This window comes from Berghia stephanieae, chromosome 12, assembly GCF_034508935.2.
Source record: "Berghia stephanieae isolate SIO BIC M18660-M18661 chromosome 12, UCSD_Bste_1.3, whole genome shotgun sequence".
Lineage (NCBI taxonomy): Eukaryota > Metazoa > Mollusca > Gastropoda > Nudibranchia > Aeolidiidae > Berghia > Berghia stephanieae.
Window position 1 is genome coordinate 37,385,159 of NC_088371.1, and position 16,022 is coordinate 37,401,180.

The 16,022-nt window shown below is 38.3% G+C and overlaps 1 long non-coding RNA gene across 1 annotated transcript in view; it reads right to left on the bottom strand.

The window, feature by feature from the left end:
* The window catches only part of LOC144958361 (uncharacterized), a 136,015-nt gene extending 120,392 nt beyond the window's left edge, over positions 1–15,623 (bottom strand). The window contains exons 1-2 of the long non-coding RNA XR_013642406.1: positions 15,514–15,623; positions 8,579–8,821 (exon numbers count right to left, since the gene is read on the bottom strand). This is a non-coding gene — a long non-coding RNA (uncharacterized LOC144958361). The remainder of the gene's footprint in view (positions 1–8,578; positions 8,822–15,513) is intronic.
* Between the last annotated feature and the right edge of the window lie 399 nt (positions 15,624–16,022).

Genomic DNA, 16,022 nt, shown 5'->3' on the forward strand with positions numbered 1-16,022 from the left:
CAATGGAAGTATTCTGAGATATCTTCTTCTTCTTCTTTTTCTTATCATTATTATTTTTTTTATTATTATCATTGTTATTACTATTATTATTATTATTATTATTATTATTATTATTATTATTATTATTATTATTATTATTTATTGAGTGGCTATTGCGCTATATAAAAGCTCAATTTTTTAAAAAATGGTTGCAACCATTAGTTAGAGCATGACATTCTTCAATTGCAATGAGAGCTAATAAACTAATAACCTTTTCCAAGGATTCAAAATTGCGCCACCAGGGACATTCGAACCTAGAACCCACGGCTTCCAAGTGAGTGCCAAACAACTAGACTACATACAATGTCTTCCTTACACGGCAATAAACACCGGGATGGAATTCAGCTTTATTGGTTTCATGAATGAATCTGAATAACACATTTATTTATTTTTCCGCCAATCTAGCACTGTCTACACAGTCTTGGTGTTATCACACGGATACACGAGAAGAATTGAAATAATAATCTTGTTAACTCACTCAATCCTAGAGATTTTTGCTACTTTTCAAAATTGGAAAAAAAATGTATTAAAAATGAGCATGTGGATAGTTTTATTCAACAATCAGTAACATGCACAATCTAAATACCTTAGCTTTGATACTACACCTATAATTTGTCTCAGAAACGTGTAATAATAAATAGGCATGGGGTAAAAGTAACCCCAGGTATACTAGACGGTGTTAGGGTTGAGTGAGTTAAGTGTTGCCGCCCATTTATTTGTTTGTTTATTTGTTTGTATACATGTGTGAATTTTTTTCGTAGCAGATTGTAATAACTTTCCATTTATTGTTTGGGGAGTGTTCCCTTTCTTCTACAAATTAAATAAAAATTTTTATTTTTGTGTTCTGTTTTGAAAGAAATATCTAAATGAAAATAAAATAAATTATCTTCATTCATCCTATAGCGGATATTTGTCTCTAGGGTCTATTCCAAGGGAAGACTGGAATAACCCAGGCGTCAGCCGTAGTGCAGCCCCGCAAATTGAGCTAGGGCGAAGTGACTTGCTCAAGGCCACACATCGCAACGGCGGCGGGTGATCGAACTCCGTACCTTTCGGGTACGAAGCAAAGACGGTACCGCTGAGCCACACTTTCCCTAACAATATGCTTCGACAATCATGTCGTCAAGTCCTTCCTAATCACGCATGGTAACTTAGTAACTGGCTCTAAATTATCGGAACAATGGCTGACGCTCTTATGAAATATTTCTCCGACGAGCATAAAAGCGTATTACATCCAGAGGGGAAAAAAACCCATTATAAATCTGATCATGTTTTGACTTTTATAAATTCTGATCACATGTCATGTGAAAAAGTTCTAGCTAGCCAGCATGAAGAATAAAAAGTATCGATTTTCGTTGTTTAGAACCACGCTGCTCGCCGTTGCCGGGCGGCGTGACACCAGACTATTGAATCCAATAACGCCAACAAATCAAGACACCGATGCTGAATAACTTATCCAGGATTGATAACATAATCCATTGGTGATAACCAAACTCATAGCTGTAAAAGTGTTTTACATTTCGTTTTATGATTATTATCCTTCCCATAATTGGATTCAATAGTCTGATGTCACGTCGCCCAGCAACGGCGGCCATCGTGGTTCCAAACAAGAAAATCGATACTAGAATTTTAATATGCCTTTTAATCAGAATGTGTAAAAGTCACAACATTTATAATGTTTTTTTTCCCCTCTGGATACGCTTTTATGCTCGTCGGAGAAATATTTCATAAAGGCGTCCGCCATTGTTCCGATAGTTTAGAGCCAGTTTCCGAGGGAAGTGACGTCATGACTATTAAAGCGTATTACACTAGAATACAAGAAACAGATGGGTTAATGTAAAATAAATTTGTGGTCAGCTCGAGGTCACCTCGGAGAAATACCTTAGCCACTAGAACTATAGCATTGTCTTGTGACGACAACTGTTGTGACATACGGGTTGCTCGGTCTATGATGACGTCATTTACACAATTCAAAGGACTAACTTATTTAACTCTTTACAGATGCGATTTACGTTTACTTAACAACAGAGAGAGAGAGAGAGAGAGAGAGAGAGAGAGAGAGAGAGACAAGGAGAGAGAGATGAGAGAGAGAGAGTTGGGGGGGGGAGAAGGAGGAGAGAGCGTGTAAGAGAGAGAGAGTGAGGAGAGAGAGAGAGAGAGAGAGAGAGAGAGAGAGAGAGAGAGAGAGAGAGAGAGAGAGAGAGAGAGAGAGAGAGAGAGAAGACCTTCTTAGTAACCCCGTTGATGTAGAACGTATTTTTGTTTTGTTTTTATTGACAAAGGTGTATGAATATTACAGGATGATGATACCTTTGGTTACGTCGAGGATGTGGGTGACGATAATGATGATGATGATGATGATGATGATGATGATGATGATGATGAAGATGATGATGATGATGATGATGATGATGATATCATGATAATGATGATGATGATGATGATGATGATGATGATGATAATGATGATGATGACAATGCTGATGATGATAATGATGAATATCATGACGATAATGACGACGACAACGATGATGACAACGACAATCATTACAATAATTCACACCATATTCCAATCTTCCTTGTTCAAACATAAACTGTACCCAATCCATTATTGATAACGACGAGACATCCTGTTTGTACTTCCATTGATTTCTGTATCCCTCTACAACAATAGCTTATCGTTATCACTGGCTCTGCCTACGTGTTATAAAAATGATCGTGTGCTCAATGGCCATGATACCGTTCTAGAATGTTCTATGAATGATTTATCTGGCAAAGGAACTCTACAAAGTGCACACAATGATAAATAGAATATTGACGAGTCACCGATTTTAATTATGGCTTTTTGACGAGACGATTGTGTAGTGTAACTAAGTCCATTCGTTTCACTTTCTATCAATCTATTACTAGTTATAAAGCATTATAATATGTTTGTATTGGCCTATGTGTGATTACATTTTCATATATATATATATATATATATATATATATATATATATATATATATATATAATATATGACCAGCCGTCTCAAAACGGTATTATGTCGGCGGGATGACTAAACTGATGAAAATTGAATTTATATCTAAAACTACCAGACGTGGGTAATGTTTATACATGTTTTATCAAGTTGGATGAATACAGAATTTTACAACTAGAAACTAACATTTCTTAATTGTGACCAGTTTGGCTTGAATTTGACATTTTTGTATATGGATCATCTCGACATAATACCGTTTTGAGACGATGGGTCACATGTATATAAACAAAACTAAAACTATACCAAAAGCCTTGTTAAATCAGTTCTTGTTTACTACTGATTTAACAACGCTCTCGTATTGATCTTTATATAGCGCAATATCCACTAAATGTGCTCAAAGCGCTTTACAAGGGGTCCCTGGTCAACATCAACATTTAACATGTAGGACGGGACATGACGCTTGTTAGGCGATATTTTAATTTTTCGGACTAAGACAACGCTGTTAACGGCCAGATACTCATTTTACCCATGAGTATGGTGAGAGAATGTGAGTAAAGAGCCTTTTCCAAGGACTCAACTATGCATCGAGCGAGAGACTCGAAACCAGGACCTTATTGGGGGCGTATCAATTGGATTCAATAGTCTGATGTCACGTCCGCCCAGCAACGAGCAGCTTGGTTCTAAACATAGAAAATCGGTAATTTTTATTCTTCATACTACTGGCTAGAACTTTTTCACATGTCATGTGATCAGAATGTATAAAAGTCAAAACATGATCAGATTCATAATCCTGTTCTCCTCTAAATACACTTTTATTCTCGTCGGAGAAGTATTTAATAAGGGCGTTCGCAATTGTTCAGATAGTTTAGAACCAGTTGATAAGTTACTCTGCGTCATTATGAGGGAAGTGACGTCACGACTGTTGGAGTGTATATAAGATATTACGGATCAGGCACCGGTGCAAGATAAAGACCGGAACAAGTCGTGTATGAAAAGTGCCAGACAAAGCAAGAAAGAAAAATAGAAGAACAAAAGACATCCCAAAAAATCAGTCGACCTCGACTGGGGATCGAACCTCAGACCTTCTGATACCGGGAGCGGCTGGCTGTGGACAGATGTTTTCGTACGTTTTTCTACGTCTTCTTAGTCTCGTTGCTATGACAATAAACGTGACTTTGACTGAATTTGGGTGCTCGCAAAGCAGACGATGTTGTGATTTAAACAAAATATATTCGATGTCTGAGACTGGAGCTATTTTGATATCTCGCTAATACGCTTCAACAGTCATGACGTCACTTCCTTCGTAATGACGCACGGTAAATAAGGTAACTGGCTCTAAACTATCGGAACAATGGCGCGCGCCCTTATGAAATATTTCTCCGACGAGCATAAAAGCGTATCCAGAGGAAAGAAAAACATTATAAATCTGATCATGTTTCGATTTTTAAACTTCCTGATCACAAGACATATGAAAAGTTCTAGCCAGCATGACGAATAAAAAGTACAGATTTTCGTTGTTTAGAACCAAGATGGCCGCCGTAGCTGGGCGACGTGACACAACATATCAGATTATAGATAGTTCGAAGATGACGTCACTCAGGTCTTTGTTGATGTTTTTTGCCATCCGCGTTTATGAGTAATGCTCACTGAACTGTATTAACCCGACTATAAACGTTCATGGATACACACAGTTTTGTTTGTTGGTCCGTTACACTTCCGGATGGCAATGTTATTAGCTTCTTAGCCAAGCGCATACTATCTATAGAAACTGTGTGTATCCATGGACGTTTATAGTCAGCGTCATGCAGTTCAGTGAGCATTACTCATAAACGCGGATGGCAACAAACAATAACAAAGACCTGAGTAACGTCATCTTCGAACTATCAAAAGACTGACACTGAAACCCAAAAAAACTGGCAGTTTGACGTCATTATTTGGTTTTTGCACCGCCTAGTGAGTTGTCGTTAGTAGAGCTCATGGAAACAAGTTATTTCATTGGTTGAACTATTGAATACAACTCACGATTTGTTTTCTTTTGTGGCCAAAGACTGGCATTTTGACGTCATTTTTTGGTCAGTGTCAGGCCATAACTTTACGAAGGCCACGGGCTGACTGTCCGTATAGACAGTAACACGTTTAATCAAATAAATAGGAAGTGGCAGGGATCATTTCATCAATCAACAACAACAACAATAACAGTAACAACAACAACAACAATAACAACAACAACAAACACGGTTACCACGCCATGTTCCACAAGCCCATAATGATGCTCAAACGTTTACTTTTAGGCAATTGCCAATAAAACTCATACAAGAATATACTATTTTCATCAACAAATCAAGTAAGTAAAATCAATAATAAAGCAAGGCAAACAATGATAATAATAATAATAATAATAATAATACTAATAATAATAATAATAATAATAATAATAATAATAATAATAGTAATAATAATAATAATAATAATAATAATAATAATAATAATAATAATAATAATAATAATAATAATAATAATAATAATAATAATAAGAAGAAGAAGAAGAAGAAGAAGAAGAAGAAGAAGAAGAAGAAGAAGAAGAAGAAGAAGAAGAAGAAGAAGAAGAAGAAGAAGAAGAAGAAGAAGAAGAAGAAGAAGAAGAAGAAGAAGAAGAAGAAAAAGAAGAAGAAGAAGAAGAAGAAGAAGAAGAAGAAGAAGAAGAAGAAGAAGAAGAAGAAGAAGAAGATAATAATAATAATGATAATTATAATGGTGATATAAATAATGTAAAATCATCAAAAGATTTAATTTGTAGATTACTGACTTCTAAATTAAATTATAAATTGTAAAAAATAAGTCCTTGGTACAACTCAAATAATTCACATTTTATGAATCAACATAAGATACGACATGACGATAATGATGTTTACACTGAACAATGAGATTTGTTTACATAAGATTTATATAATCATGAAATATTCTTATAGCAAGAGTAATATTATTGCTGATGCTACTGCTACCACTACGGCTACTACTACTACTACTACTACTACTACTACTACTACTACTACTACTACTACTAACTACTACAACTACTACTACTACTACTACTACTACATACTACTTACTACAACTACTACTACTACTACTACTACTAACTACTACTACTAACAACTACTATACTACTACATACTACTACTACTACTACTACTACTACTAACTACTTACTACTACTACTACTACTACTACTACTACTACTACTACTACTACTACTACTACTACTACTACTACTACTACTACTGACTGCTCTTACTACTACTACTACTACTACTACTACTACTACTACTACTACTACTACTACCACCTTACGACTATAACCACACTACTACTACTACTACTACTACTACTACTACTACAACTACTACTAACTACTACTACACTACTACTACTACTACTACTACTACTACACTACTACTACTAACTACTACAACTACTACTCACACCCTACTCTACTATCCGAGGATTGTATACAGTTTTAATGTTTATATTACTCAATCACTCACTCGCTCCCCCCCCCCCCCCCCCCGTCTCCCCTTCCTCTTTATCTCTTAGTGTTTACATCCATTTTACCAGAGCCATCGTTACGTTATAGCCTGACACTGAAACCCAAAAAGACTGGCATTTTGACGTCATTATTTCTTTTTTGCACCGCCTAGTGAGTTGTAGTTAGTAGAGCTCATGGAAACAAGTTATTTCATTGGTTGAACTATTGAATACAACTCACGATCTGTTTTCTTTTGTGGCAAAAGACTGGCATTTTGACGATATTTTTTTGGTCAGAGTCAGGCGAAAAGTTAACGTAAATCCACCCACACAAACAAACATTCATTTACACACACACACGTATATATATATATACATATATACATATATATATATATATATACATATATATATATATATCCATTCTTTGCCCCTTAGGATTGAAACACACACACGCATACACAAACACACGTACTCACACACCCACCAACACACCCACGCACACACACATACACACACACATACACACAAACATACACACAAACATACCATACAACCTTCTCCCACTGTCACACACTAACACATACAAAGGAAAATCTTGACCATTTATATAGATAGTTCAAAGTTGACGTCACTCAGGTCTTTGTTATTGATTTTTGCCATCCGCGTTTATGAGTAATTCTCACTAAACTGTATTAACCATACTATAAACGTTCAATGTCACACATAGTCTTGTGTGTTGGTCTGTTATACTTCCGGATGGCAATGTTGTGAGCTTACATACTATCTATAGATAGTATGCGCTTGGCTAAGAAGCTCATAACATTGCCATCCGGAAGTATAACGGACCAACACACAAAACTGTGTGTACCCATGAACGTTTATAGTCAGGTTAATACAGTTCAGTGAGCATTACTCATAAACGCGGATGGCAAAAAACAATAACAAAGACCTGAGTGACGTCATCTTCGAATTATCTATAGGCCAATATCCACTAAACGTGCTCAAAAAACTTTACAAGGGGTCCCAAGTCAACAGCAACACTTTAACTGAAGGATGAGACATGCCGCCCGTTAGGCGATATTGCAATTTTTTTTCAATCAGAAGCAACGCTCATGTTAACGGCCGCCCTGTAGTCATTTTACACCCTATTACGCCTTTTCCAATGACTCAACTATGCGTGCTCACAGTTGAACCAAAGAGCGTGTAGGTAACAATTGTTATGTTACCAAGAGCTCTCACTTTCCGCTTTTGGTGAAGCCAAGCATCTTCCGTCTTCTTCTCGTATTTTCTTCATTGTATCAGCAAGCCTAGCGCGCATGATACACGCGGAGCATACCCACCTCGCTGTCTCGCCTGGCACCCGACAATAGCATTGCGGTTAAGAGAAGTGAGAGCTCTTGGTAACTACGTTACCCTTCACACTCTTTGGTTGAACATGAACCATGGACCTTCCAGTCCGATGGCGTGTACCTGTCAAACCAAAAGACCACATTTTAGCCACACACAAACCACAAAAACAACAAACAATCTATCTCTCAACAAACACACAGACTCACAAACTAACGACAAACCAACATTCCATGTTATGTGTTGCTGTTGGCCAGGGACCCCTTGTAAAGCGCTCTGAGCACGTTTAGTGGATATTGCGCTATATTATGCGGCTATGTGGTCTAGTCGTATGACACTCGCTTTCGGATCGGAATGTCCTGGGTTCGAGCCTTGCGCTCGGCGCATAGTTGAGTCCTTGGAAAAGGCTCTTTACTCACATTCTCTCACCGTACTCAAGTGTAAAATGAGTACCTGGCCGTTAACAGCGTTGTCTTTGTCCGAAAAATTGTAATATCGCCTAACAGGCGTTATGTCCCGTCCTACATGTTAAATGTTGCTGTTGACCAGGGAAAGCCTTGTAAAGCGCTTTGGGCACGTTTAGTGGATATTGTGCTATATAAAAGCTCAATTTTTAAAAATTTATTTATGTTTTTTAAAATATAAAAAGCTGAAAAACAAATAAAATAGCCGTAAATTTTTCTTACCTGCAATCGAAATCCACAGACACTCCCGGAATTCAATCCATCGAAAACGTTTTTACAAATCTCCCCGTCCAATAATTAAGATATCATTTTCTGACAATCCATTTCCATTTGTTTTGTTAAGACTCCGACGTCTGGTGAAATTTAAACAGTTTTCAACACGTGATCCGGGAAAGCAGTTATAATGAGAATCCAAAAACTTTCGGTCTGGGATGGATCGGATACAGGTTTCTTTCATTTGCCAATCTGTAGTTGTCGTATAATCAGTATAAATAATAACGTGAAGTTGAATGTAAGCTTCAATTTAACTACAAAAACATTCATCTGTGGTGTTTCAATGATCCTGTTTTGTTGATAAAGGGGAAATCCGAAACGTTCATTTGATATGTTTTTGTAATTAAATTGACACATTCCTCCCACCAAATCCAAGCATCAGTAACACACTTTATAGTCACCTGGAACAACTACAAAAGACGTCTAACTTCTACGTCATGGCACAAGACCGAAGGGCTAGAGCTCAGGTGGTCTCTGGTTCGGATAAGTAAGATAAGTAAGTAAGTAGTTAAATTGAAGCTTACATTCAACTTCACGTTATTATTTATTTCTTCGAGCTTCGAGCAGCAACATTTACACTATAATCAGTATAGCACAGCTTCATCGATCCCAGATTATTTTTGATTATTGAATATTTGAATGTAAATCTGCTTCGCTTCAGTCAAACTATAAATAGATAGCACACGATTCAGTAATAATAATATATTCATTTCTAATTTACAAAACAAAAAAAAAACAAAAATTTAAAAAATTGAGCTTTTATATAGCGCAATATCCACTTAACGTGCTCAAAGCGCTTTACAAGGGGTCCCTGGCCAACAGCAACATTTAACATGTAGGACGAGACATGACACCTGTTAGGCGATATTACAATTTGTCGCACAAAGACAACGCTGTTAACGGCCAGGTACTCATTTTACACCTGAGTACGGTGAGAGAATGTGAGTAAAGAGTCTTTTCCAAGGACTCAATTATGTGTCGAGCGAGGCTCGAACCCAGGACCTTCCGATCCGAAAGCGAGTATCATACCACTAGACCACATAGCCGCACACAAGAGGTCATTGTGACATTTTAGGAAAAGGTCTGAAAAATTGGGTATAGATAGTATGCAGATGACGTCACTCAGGCCTTTGTTCTTGTTTTTGCCATCCTCGTTTGTGAGTTGTTCTCACTAAACTGTATTAACCAGACTATAAACGTTCATGGATACACACAGTTTTGTTATACTTCCGTTATACTTCCGGATGGCAATGTTGTGAGCTTCTTAGCCAAACGCATACTATCTCTAGATTGCCCCCATTGTCACTCCTTGTCAACTTGGACGATTCCATCTATCTATATTGAAACAATGCTAGACAAAGCAATAAAGAAAACATCATCATGTAGTTCCATATCTGAATCAGACGTCGGAGGTCATCTTCCGCCAAGCTGATCTATCTCTTGCCAATTCTATTAAAGCAGTGCCACCTTTCTCAGCTTCATCTGTCCAAGTTCTTATCCCTTTCAAATAAGTTATTCTTTGTCTTCCTCTTATTCTTTTTCCATTCATCTTTCCAGTCAAGGCGAGTACTTCCAAACCAGGGTGGCGGATAATGTGTCCTAAAAATTCCATTTGGCGTTTGATGATTAAAGAAATATACAATAAAAAACAACATCTCAATAAATCATGTCTTCCCAGACTGGGGATCGAACCTGGGTCATCAAAGAGGGCTGATCTTCCGTCCCAAGTCGGGAAAGACTGATTATTTGTGTCAATGCATGAAAGAATTAGTCGGAAGAAGAGCATTTGGATCTGGATTTTTTTTCTTTTTCTATTATAGATAGTATGCAGATGACGTCACTCAGGTCTTTGTTATTGTTTTTTGCCATCCGCGTTTATGAGTAATTATCACTGAACTGTATTAACCAGACTATAAACGTTCAAGGTTACACACAGTTTTGTGTGTTGGTCCGTTATACTTCCGGATGGAAATGTTGTGAGCTTCTCAGCCAAGCGCATATTATCTATATGAAAGCATGTGTCCCCAATGAGCATTTTAATCTAACTAAACTTGGCAATATCTCAGTTCAAACCTTTTCACCATCCCACTGATTACGCCATGCACTGTAACATTTGGGATGTTTTTGTTTTCAAATCTTGTACGTTTCTGTCACGTCCAGCTTTGTCTCACATTGGTCCATACACAATTTTTCAGATCTTTATTATAGACAGTATGCGCTTGGCCAAGAAGCTCATAACATTGCCATCCGGAAGTATAACTGACCACCACACAAAACTGTGTGTGTCCATGAATTTTTATAGTCAGGTTAATACAGTGCAGTGAGCATTACTCATAAACGCGGATGGCAAAATAAAATAACAAAGACCTGAGTGACAGAATCTTTGAACTATCTATAGAGCAGTAAAGTTAGGTGCCCCAAACGTAAACAAAGGTCGAGAAGCACGTGGCAAACCACATGTTCCTGTCTTGACAGCTCACGTTCCAATGTAAATAATAGAAAAAAATAACCTTTAAAATTTGGCTGTTAGGTGTCAAAAGAAACACATATTCATAAATACTCGATCATGCATCAAATAATGTCTAGATATGGATATTTTATGGAACAAAAGGTAAAATTTTCTAAAATTTATCAAAAGTTACAGTCTATCTATTTTTAGACCAGAGCAAATTATTGCGCTGGTGTGAACAAAACGAGAATTATTCGGAGCCTGATTTTCATAATAATTTAGCCTTATATTATTATTTCTGCAACTGTTAGATTTTATGTAAACATATTTTCAATACTGAAAGTGTATTGCCTACAACTCAAACTACAAAATTGGGAGACCTATATTGTGCGTAAATTATTCTTGTTATTGTTTACGTTTGGGGCACCTAACTTTACTGCTCTATAGATAGAATGCGCTTGGCCAAGAAGTTCACAACATTGCCATCCGGAAGTATAACGGACCAACACACAAACTCTGTATAACCATGACCTTTTATAGTCTGGTTAATACAGTTTAGTGAGAACAACTCACAAACGCGGATGGCAAAATAAAATAACAAAGACCTGAGTGACGTCATCTGCATACTATCTATAGAGGCCATTGCAAAGGGTGTGTCTTTTTTTACGAAACTCGCAGAAACCCGCCGATAACCATAGTCTCAGGTTCACTCCCCACAGTTGTCTATTTCCCATAACTTTACCGGATATTGTCGGGTTTTGTCTGGTTTCGCCGGGTTTCGCCGGGTTTCGGCGGGTTTCAGAAATAAGCACTGATTGCTTTTTATTTTTTTTTTTACAAAACACGCCGAAACCCAGTCCCAGAATCACTCCCCAATGGTGTACACTTCCCTAAGTCCCAGGTTCACTCCCCACTGCTACATACTTCCCATAACTTTGTCAAGTTTCGTCGGGTTTTGTCGGGTTTCGGCGCGTTTCGTAAAAAAGACACATGGCCATTGCAATCAACAAATGTCAACAACGACTTGTGAACTTTAACCTCGTCTAGATAGAATGCGCTTGGCCAAGGAGTTCACAACATTGTCATCCGGAAGTATAACGGACCAACACACAAACTCTGTGTAACCATGAACTTTTATAGTCTGGTTAATACAGTTTAGTGAGAACAACTCACAAGCGCGGATAGCAAAAACAATAACAAAAGCATGTGTGACGTCATCTGCATACTATTTATAGTCCATGAACGGCAAAGGTGTAAAAACAATCTCTTTTCTGACATGACACGGAAAATAATTTTAAAATAATAACCGGCAATTAAGTTTAGTAAGATCAGCAGATGTTCTAAATAATCTCTTGACTACCAAGTGTAAATGTTGCTGCTCGAAGCTCGAAGAAATAAATAACAACGTGAAATTGAATGTAAGCTTCAATTTAATACTATAGATAGTATGCAGATGACGTCACTCAGGCCTTTGTTATTGTTTTTGCCATCCGCGTTTGTGAGTTGTTCTCACTAAACTGTATTCACCAGACTATAAAAGTTCATGGTTACACAGAGTTTGTGTGTTGGTCCGTTATACTTCCGGATGGCAATGTTGTGAACTCCTTGGCCAAGCGCATTCTATCTATACGAAAACAGATAAAATGGACGTTTCGGTTTCCCCTTTATCAACAAAACAGGATGAACGAAACACTACAGACGAATGAGATAATGGGGTAGATAGTGGCGTTGTTAAGACGAATAAACAAAAACATTCAATTGAATATTGAAATAAATAAGTTTCACATAATCATTGGGATCTTTCGATGCCAAAGACTTCGAGCCCAAACATTTACAAACAGTGTTGTTGATGTAAAAGATGTTATACTTATTCGGTTTACGTGCGGATATGTGGTCTAGTGGTATGACACTCGCGTTCGGATCGGAAGGTCCTGGGTTCGATCCTCGCTCGGCGCATAGTTGAGTCCTTGTGGAAAAAAAACCCTCTTTACTCACATTCTCTCACAGTACTCGGGTGTAAAATGAGTACCTGGCTGTCAACAGCGTTGTCTTTGTCGGAAATAAATTGTAATATCGCATAACAGGAGTCATGTCTCGTTCTAGATCTTATGTGTTGCTGTTGGTCAGGGACCCTTTGTACAGCGCTTTGAGCACATTTAGTGGATATTGAGCTATATAAAAGCTCTATTTTTTTAAAAAGCTATACGCAGTTTGAGTTCATAATCACCCTCTTTAGGAATAAAAATTGGAGCGACTTGCTCGTTGTCGTTTTAGTTCATCATTTTCTTTCAGGGACTTGTCTTGACACTACCAGCGACTTCATTACATCGCCTAATATTTATTCTTTTTAAAAGAAGCTCACAACATTGCCATCCGGAAGTATAAAGGACCAACACACAAAACTATGTGTAACCTTAAACGTTCATTGTCTGATTAATACATTTTAGTGAGAATTACTTATAAACGCGGATGGCAAAAAAAAAAAACAAACCAATAACAGAGACGCTAGTGACGTCAACTTCATTCTGTCTATTCCAAATAATATAGATAGTTCGAAGATGACGTCACTCAGGTCTTTGTTATTGTATTTTGCCTTCCGCGTTTATGAGTAATTCTCACTAAACTGTACTAACCAGACTATAAACAATCATGGTTACACACAGTTTTGTGTATTGGTCCGTTATACTTCCGGATGGCAATGTTGTGAGCTTCTTAGCCAAGCGCATATTATCTATAGATGTTTGTTTCCACATTCTGCAAAAGATAGAATGCGCTTGGCTAAGAAGTTCACAACATTGCAATCCGGAAATATAACGGACCAACACACAAAACTATGTGTAACCATGAAATTGGTTAATTCAGTTTAGTGAGAATTACTCATAAACGTGGATGGCAAAAAAAAAAAAAAAAAAAAAAAAAAAAAAAAAAAAAAAACAATAACAAAGATGCGAGTGACGTTAACTTCATTCTCTCTATTCCAAATATAGGGGGTCGTTTCCACATTCGGCAATACATAGAGATGAGAATAGAATAGAATAGACGAGATAGCCCTGGGGTTGAATGTGTCTACTCAAAGTCTTGGGAGGACTCACGGTGGTGGAGACAAATTGGACAAAGATGAAACCAGTCGGTTCACACCGGAATGAATAATAATAATAATTTGAAGAAAAGAAAGTCCATCCATCCCTTAGATCTCTCAGGCCCGTGTTTATCCTCCTTATTACGATTGATTGCTTCTTACTCTCTGGATAGGACGCTCATCCACAGTAAAGTACTTTTTTCAAGAAACCAAACCTTTCCGGATCACAACTAGGCTATCTGACGTGTGTGCGTGTGTGTGTTGGGGGGGGGGAGGGGTAAGAGGGGAGGGGGAGGGGGTAAGGGGGAGGGGGAAGGGGGAGGGGGTATGGAGGGAGGGGGAAAGGGGGGGTAAGGGGGAGGGGGTATGGAGGGAGGGGGAAAGGGGGGGGTAAGGGGGAGGGGGTATGGAGGGAGGGGGAAAGGGGGGGTAAGGGGGAGGGGGTATGGAGGGAGGGGGAAAGGGGGAGGGGGTATGAAGGGAGGGGGAAAGGGGGGGGGGGTAAGGGGGAGGGGGTATGGAGGGAGGGGGAAAGGGGGGGTAAGGGGGAGGGGGTATGGAGGGAGGGGGAAAAGGGGGGGGGGGCGATTGGAGTGAGGGTGTCAGAGAAAACCCTGACTGCATCGGAGATAAATACCAGCGTTTGAACTGAGTACACTACTCACTGAGCTATCTGGACCAAGAAATAGAAAAACTTGATAGAATTTGTTTTGTTTTTGTGATATCATACACACAAACACACACACACAAACACACACACAAACACGAATACACACATAAAACATATTCTTCACATCTTATGACTATTATATAGATAGCATGCAGATGGCGTCACTCAGGCCTTTGTTATGGTTTTTGCCATCCGCGATTGTGAGTTGTTCTCACTAAACTCTATTAACCAGACTATAAAAGTTCATGGTTACACAGAGTTTGTGTGTTGGTCCGTTATACTTCCGGATGGCAATGTTGTGAACTCCTTGGCCAAGCGCATACTATCCATACAAAATATAAATACATCCCGGTGTGGTTTGAGGAGATCATTACGGAATTCAAATGGGAAAAAAAATTCTAGATTGCTTCGATTTATGACCAAACGCCATTTTGCTGTCCTAGTTAGTAATATTATAAAAAGCCATGTGTTTTCCTAAACAGAATTGTAACACCCCATACATCCACTGATCTGATTATTTAGGGTATCAGCTTTTTCTAATAACAAAAACTTTATTGGATTAACTCACTCAATCCAGAGAAACAAAAATAAACATAAGATACTGTTCTCTTTGATGGTCAGTCATTAAGTCACGCTATCCAACACAGGTGAAAAAAAGGTGAAAACTGTTTAGAAAGTAATCCTACCTGTTTGAGTAACCGTGATTGTATTAATCCATGAAACGATGTGAGTGAGTACACCTAGACGGCACGTGAAGCGTCGTGAGTCCAAAACCAACACAAGCTGGCTATGTCTTTATTATACGCGAACCGACCGAACAGTGTTCGCTGATCCGTCTCGCTCTCCTTGACGGTGACCGTGCGACGACTTACAGCATTAGACGTGCGACTATCGGCTATGGCTGGCGGTGGTGGTGTCGGTGTTGGTGTTGTTGGTGTTGGTGTAGGGAGGTGGGGGTTGGTGGTGGTGGTGGGGGGGGGGGGTCACTGGAATTGTCCAAGTAACAGATGGTTTGTCTTTGATGACCTCAATATCCCTCGGTCTCGCTCTCCCCCCTTCTCTCTCTCTCTCTCTCTCTCTCTCTCTCTCTCTCCTCTCTCTCTCTCTCTCTCTCTCTCTCTCTAAATATATATATATATATATATATATATATATATATATATATATATATATATATATATATATATATATATAT